The sequence below is a fragment of the Rhopalosiphum maidis genome, chromosome 4 (assembly GCF_003676215.2).
Source record: "Rhopalosiphum maidis isolate BTI-1 chromosome 4, ASM367621v3, whole genome shotgun sequence".
Taxonomy (NCBI): domain Eukaryota; kingdom Metazoa; phylum Arthropoda; class Insecta; order Hemiptera; family Aphididae; genus Rhopalosiphum; species Rhopalosiphum maidis.
Window position 1 is genome coordinate 8,950,338 of NC_040880.1, and position 8,462 is coordinate 8,958,799.

Genomic DNA, 8,462 nt, shown 5'->3' on the forward strand with positions numbered 1-8,462 from the left:
GGGAGGAGGAGGGGTACTTAGATCTCCCTTTGAATCCCTCAACCAGTTTCGCGTTGTACAGTGTGCCCAATGCCCATGTTCAAGATGTAATTTAGAGCAAATATTGCTGCACAGCAGGTTTAAAACATTGTAGGTATACGGTTAAAAAAATTAAATACTGCAGTGCGTTTGAGTTGTTTACGAAATTAAAAACATTAAAAACTAGTTAATTCAGGTTACTCGATAGATAAATAGTCTAAATACCCCATGCTACGTTCTTGACAGGCATATAAACGTACTAGCACTATACTAGCCATTATCACACTGTAAGTATTTAAGTATGTTATACCATGAAAATAATTAAAATATAATTATTCAGTCGACTAGACCTGTTATTATAGATCAAAATTAAACATAATAAATAAATATATATATATAGTTTACAACTGACCGGTCTGATATACACGCAACACGCATCACACGTACCTATGACAGATTAAAATACGTGCCGTATACACTCATAGATTTTCTATAGTACACGTACTATTTAAATAATCACAGAACTGTAAAAATGAATAAAAAGAGGTTTCAATTAAACCGTATCATATTGTAACACGTCATGTCATGTATTCAACTTGTAGGTAATGTATTACTGACAATTTGTTACTTACAATTTAAATATATGGAACACGGTATGACACGGTGTTGTGGAAACCCGGCGTAATTGTAAATCATACTTAGTTGTTCAGGGATGCAGGTGTGTGACCCGAAAATTCAGAGAACACTACTTATTTTACGTCATCAAAATGTATAATATTCAGTCGACGATACGAGAAACGCTTTTGAATAACGATTCCATGAAATCGATGTGACCGCACACGTTTTAGAATTATAATAATAATAATAAAAAAAATAATCATTTACGTACAAAACGTACCTATATATATATATATATGATTATTATTATAAAATATAGATATAAATAATAACACCTACGCATATTCATATCATGATTAACAGCAATTTTGATTTGTGTTTGTTTTTAATTAACATTAATATTTGTATTATTGACTGAAAACATTTTTCAACAACATAATAAAATATACCTAATACATTTATAACGAATTGGTTTTTTGTAAGTACCTATAGTAGACAAAAAGTCAGTAACGCGTCGCGTGTTATTATTATGTCTTTCTTTTCGATTTGAATATTTCGAAACTTGTCTTTTATTATATTATAATACGTTAATACGTATGTTTATTATGATATTTTATGTGAACGATAACGTCTTGATTTACATATTTATTATTTGTATGGGATTTTCTAACGAATCAAATCGATTATCTATTAATAAATAATAAAACATATGAGTGTTATTACCTACAAAATTGTATTCAAGTTGGATTTTCTGTAGTGAAATACGATATTATATTAATATTGAGTTTACATACCATCCATGACGTTTTTACAAAGATATAATACCATAAGGTGACTTATAATATTACCTATTCCATTAAACACTAAAACGTAAATACTTTCATACTTTCATACGCCTAAAACAAATAATTAAATGATAATGAATAATACATCTTCCTTAATAGTAAATCATTTGCTTTAGTACTAGGTGGTAAGTATCTATATAGATAGAAAGTACAAGTTTTAGTACGTAGTGATAGTATAATTTTTTTTTTAAGTATATGACATAGATATCCTCAATTATTGATACACGTTTACTCTATTTATTTATGCATAATGTAAATAATTAATTTTTGAGCTATACACTAGTTATCAATAAAATACATAAAAACTAAAAAGTACACCCAATATATTCTAAAACAATAATGATAATTAATTAATTGGTACCAATTAAATCTATCAAACCAAATGATATCAAAATATTCAATACTGATATCGCTTTGTGCTGCCGAAGTGTAGTTACATTTACGTTTACGTATATATAAATATTTAAACAATTGTTGTTTTTCGTATGCATCTGAGAAAGACATAATGTTATCTTATTTACTTTATTGTACAGTGGTAAGTAGAAGTAGAAACAGCATAATTCAATAATTGTTGAAACATTAATGCATCAAGATTGATAAAAGTCGAATTCTATTAAATATTGTATCAAAAACGTAATAATAAAAAATAAAACTTTACAACGTAAGTATGCGCATATACTTGATCGATCATAATTATTATAAACACTATATCATATAGTTGCAGCTGTCAGTTCAATTTAAATATAATATACTCAAATAGGTAGACTTGGTGGGAAGAAAAAAACGCTTTTCGCTTACGTAAGTATGATACGTCATCGTGTCGAGGTGAATATATACTACTTTATTGTACTTACCAAAATGAAAAAAAAATCACATGTATTTTCATTTTTCTGCCGTTGTGTTCGCACGCTCACTCGCGTATTTGATCTCGTCGCGTCATATTTATTATTGTTATTGTGATGCATAATGCATAATATATATATACAAGCGATCCACTGCGACAATACCGCATTTGTCAAGCAAACAAAACACATCAGTCTCGTCGAATGACGTCCAAAATCCTCTCTCGTCTGTGCACCTGCCCATATTATAGTATATAGTTACACGAAAATACCGAAAGACGAGTAGTACCGCAGGTTTACCCCACGTCTAAATATCTGCAGTTATATGTTTGTATAAGTGAAAATATTGTTATAAATTAAAGCGTTGTTTATAATATGTCATGCGTAATAATTATATTCGAAAACGATTACAAACCATTATGTGATTCTGAGGGCGACAAATATTTTGAAATCGGAATTTATAAAACGGCTTTGTCACATTTTTTTTTTAATCGGAGATTGCAATGAGTTTTAGGTGATGTAACCAGTGGCGTGCTCACGGGGGAAGATCAGGGTGTCATATCCCCCCTTTGTATTTTTTCCACATGAAAAAAAAATTAGGGTCTGTGACAAGTGATAAGTGAATATCCCCCCCTTTCAAAAAAGCTGAGCACGCCATTTATATTTTTCTTGTTAGATACTATATTAATAATACAATTAATATTGTATATAGGTACTGTATATTTGTACATCACGTCGTGGCTAAGTACTAAATAGCCAAACATAGCTGTTCTTTATTTAATAAAGTTTATTATACATGATTATGCAAGATCTATTTCGAAATGTACATGACACTTCTTCCTGCGCAAAATCAAAAATACACGGAGGGAGGCCGGACAAAAGGGAATACATCTTGCCAATCCCACACCGTGTATTTTTGATTTTACACCACTGCTATGTTGTATAGTGCTGTATACTATATCAACGTCACGATCGTGTTATATCAACGCGATATATTATTAAGAAAACCACCGATAACAAAACAAATACACGTACGCCGGGATCATGATTTTTAATTGGCAGTTGTCTCCGTATGTACCCAACGAGTTCATTGCTAAAGTTCTCAACAAATATATTTCTAATTTAATACCATTAATATCTATTTTTTGAGTATCATACTCTCATCGTCTCTTACACCACAATCCAGTTAAAGTTGAATTTGAAATTTAAATTGGAAAAAAACGAAATGTAAATAATATTTATACATAATAATGTTTTAAGTATATATTATATAATATAATGTATATGCAGATTATATAACTTGTGTTGATTTTTGTTTGAAAGTGTAATTTACTAATGTACGAGTTCAGTCGTACCGCAGACAATATACGTGCGTACTTGATACATATATATGTTTTTCAGTACTAGTTAATAACTAATAAGTGTTATTTAACAGTAAATTAACAGTTAGTAGTAAACGTATAATATATCTACAACCTACGTATACAATCGTTTATATATGTATATTTTTTTTTTGTATAACTCGTTTTTTCAGATGGTTCATCGGAAGATTCAAATAATTCCAAGGGAAAAAATGTTATTAATAAGATTTTAGTCACTACGATTAAAAGTCTAATCGAACGAAATTTATCGTACCATGTGTTGAGCACTTACCGGATCTTATTCTCAGAAAAACTTAACTAAATGGACAAGAGACCTATTATAAAAATAATCCAATAGGCAAGGCGGTGACTGGTGAGTAAGTGTGTTGCACTACTTGTACTTTTGTAATTATATCCATGTACTCGCAACATTGCAGAATATAATAAAATATGTATAAACTATAAGAGTATACAACGCAATCCATGACGGCGAATTTGAAATTTTTTTGCTTTTGAGTTTTGAGTGCGTGTCACGCGTACCTTATATATACGAATAACATAATATATTACAGTATTCAGTGGTGGAAGCAGATTTTTGTCGTCGTCATATTCGAAGAGGCGTTTCGACGGGAAGTTTTTCATTTTTTCATATAACCCACGGTACCGTCATGGGTCACCACCTTTGGGATGTCGTGCATGCACCGACCAAAAACCGCGTTGTGGTCTGATCTCAGTATACTCACCACCACTCGCGCATAATATATACGCAAATGCATTTTTTAATATATATACTTACTCGATATATATAATACGTGAAGCTAGTAACACGTATACAGGGTGATTCTTTTTTAAGTTAAACGCTCATTTTCTTAAAAAATTGTTAACAGTTTTTGAAATATATTTTTTAGATAATTTGAACTTTGAAGTCATTACAAAACTAATTTTTGAAAATCATTTTTATTTTGTACTGTTTTTTTTTTTAAGTTTGAACTCTTTTGTATGAAATCACATTTTTAATTTCATATTCTGAAAGAGAATATGTTTTGATAATTTTAATATGTATATAAGTATTAAATTTTGAACAATATTAGCAGCTAATCAGGTAGTTATATAACTCCTAAGTATTTAAAGTATAAATAAACGCATAACGAGTAGTGGACCGACATTTAGTCGAAATTTGTTTTAATCTATTCAAATTCTGAAAAATGCATTTTGCGCAAACAAATAAACGACTTGGAAAATGCTGAATAAAAAATTGTAAAAAAATATATATGTTTATAATGATTAAAATGAGCTTCAAGCATTTTAATATGTGGAAACAATTATTTTCAAAAACGTTAATACTTTTTGAGAAAATTTTAGCGTTCACAAAAAGAAACACCTTGTATTGGCATACCGCATAATACGTGATGTATAAATATACTTTACCAGCTACGCGCCTATGCGACGCATATCTCATGCGCTCTCCGTCGACTGTAGGATCCTATAATACACACATAACACACTATAGTCACTATATACATACCCGTCTATATACACACGCGGCACATCTCGTCGTTTTTCTCTATACCTATGCAAATTCATATTTTCCCTCTTTTCCATATCGTGTACCGTGTGTGTGTGCATGTGTGTGTGTACACTGCTGCTTATATGATTTATACACGTACCGTGCCATATCGCGCTCCGCGTACCTATATATACGTCACGAGCGCACGCGCACAACACGAGCGTGTAATAATGCGTGTGCATGTACTTGTGAGCGCGCAAACCGCAAACAGCTATACAGGAATTGTATATTATGTATGTGTATATTAATGTATTATTATTATGTATAAATCATTTCCGTCTGAAAAGTGGCTGTTGCTTTGCGTGCACGGTGGCGACGGCGGCGGCGGCGGCGGGCGAAACGGATGAATAATACGTTTTCCGCGAACCACCGTCGTTCCGTTTAATAGATTTAGCGATGCTCTCCGCCGCCAGTCGAGTTTGCAATATGCCGTGCGCCCGATCCTATTATTATTATTATTATTATTGATATCACAATGTATTTACGAAACGGTTCGCCGCGGGTAATGAACTACGTCGTGTCCGGACGCGTATGTGTGTCCGTCGTATTATTGGATACGCAATATACAGCGTTATAAATTACACACATACGCTTACACACGAGTAATAGCTTTTCAATTCGTTTAAGAGAGAAAAAAAATCGATTTAGATACACCTCGCCATCGTTTGTTGTATACGCGTACTATACAGTCGTTAATATACGTGTGTACGTTAATTAACACGCACAATCCGTTCGTTAGGTATAATATTCTATGGTCGACGGTTTTTCTATGCTTTTCATAATGCGTGAAAATAATATATTCGTCGGTACGACATCACCATCATCATTATTATTATTATTCACATCGATTACTGCCGTGCGAAAACAAAAAACTTAACGACTTTAAAATACTGGTTTCCAAAGTACCGACTACCGGTATATTATTGTTGCAATACGGTGGTCTGTCCCTATGATATTATTACGCATGTTTTGCATGTCGGACGCGATTCTTCATCGCTAACCCTCCCCTCAAACCCCTCCATAAAAGCACAAATGCACAATCACGCCGCAAAGGCATATTTTGATCACTTTCAGGGTGTGGATGACACTATATTTGTTTTATTTCCCCCGGAATTTATTTCTTCGTATTATACTTCAATGTCAACATTTTCAACCCCTCCCTCCCTTCCATTTTTACCGTGGTCGTTTATTCATGTATTTAAGTATTGTGAATTTTTTGTTTATAACGTAACCGTGATCATGATCGTATTGCTATCAGTTATACGAGCTGGGCGTGAACAGATGAACAGAAATCACACGCAAGTAATATACATGTAATTGTTTTTTAGTGGACGGGCTGGCTGTGTACGTTTATTAACTGCGACTAATGTTTGTAGCAGCACAACAATTTTCGGAGGCTGCAAGCACACAAATATAAGGCTTCCTTCCTCCTTGTTAGACTTAAAAGCTGTATATAACGACTAACTAAAATCAAAAAAATACCCCGGTCCATCAACCCACGATGATATTATATTCGATATTTCATTCCCTACTACATGTTCATGGACGTATCACGTATGTCCTTCGTAATATTGACGCGATGATAAATGAAAACATGAAAACACCTAAATTTGATAAACATTTTGTAAAAGTTCTGTTATATTTTTTTATGTTTTAAATATATAGGTACGGAATTTCCCTGAAGATGGGCTTATCACTTACCATGTTGGTATGAACAGACGAAGAACTTGATGACAGCCGCACACAAAAAATACACATAACTGTAAGCCAATCATACACTCTAGAAGTGAGAAATTTAAATGAAACCTGCAACAGCGTGAATCTGTATTCAATGCTCATAATATACAATACCGTTATAATAATATTATTATACCATTTCTACATACTATTTTCATCGAAATATGTCAATATAATAAACCTATGTCGCTATATGTCATAAGTCATCAGTAGTGCTAGCATGATAAGGTATCAGTATCAAGTTTAATACGTTGCAAAATAACTTTCAATGGTGAATGTGTCACTATAGCTGTATAATATTAATACAATTGTCAATCGGAATCTACTGCCATTCATCTTGAGTACCAGTACAGATATATATTATTGTTTATTAACTATCAACTATTCCATTGACAGTATTTGTCTGTATAATGTGTAAATATACCTAAGTTTCCATAAGTATCAATCGATTTTGAAATAACTTACATAGTTAAACATGACGTAATCAAAGACTCGTATATTACACCAAATAAAGCAATACCTACAATAAAACACTTATATATTTGATATGATTAGTACACATTATATTCTGAATATAATAAAAATATTGCATACTATACAGAATGACAAAAAAAAACAAATTGGTCCAATAATTTATAATATTATAATGAATGCACTTTAAATGTGTTTTAGTAAATACTTTTGAATAAAATCAACGTAGGTAATTAAAATGCACGTTCATTACTCGTATTGAAACGTATAAATTAATTGCGGTTCACAAAGTTAATACGTCATAAAGCTATGTCTAATCAAAACAGTGATGCATGTATTCGATGAAGTATATATTTTATATTTATTTATTTTATATAATATATAGGTACACTTGTATTTAAAGTCTTTGATTTGACAAATCGTTTGATCTGTATGATACAAATCAATGCATTCATGGGAAATATTAGATTGTGTACAATGTAAATAAAATAATTTAACTTTAAAAGGCTGTGATTGACGATTGTAGGTTTTCAGACTTGTATACAAATTTACCATTGATAAACGAACAATTTAAAATGTATTTAGTATATATAAACGATGCAATTTATAAATTCAATAATTATTTTTTCATTTAAAACCAATATAACGTTGAAAAAATAAATTGTAGTAACATAAAATAAAGATACATTTATATTGTATATTTATGTATAGATTACGAATATAATAGTTATTCAGAACATATACATTTTGAAAATTTATTATGATTTTCTTATTTAAAATCCTATCATAAAGTAAAATTATAATAGTCAAGCGTATAATAATTGCTTAAAACATTAATTTTTAAAATAAAAATAAAAATGAAATTTTAGAATAAAAGCCGCTAAATGAAAATTTTGGAATTATTTAAAAAAGTTGAAATCCATTTGTTTACACTAGATTTTATATGCACTGGCCTGTATATAGTATCTATAGATATCAGTTCGGGTTATATTAGTTAGGCGCC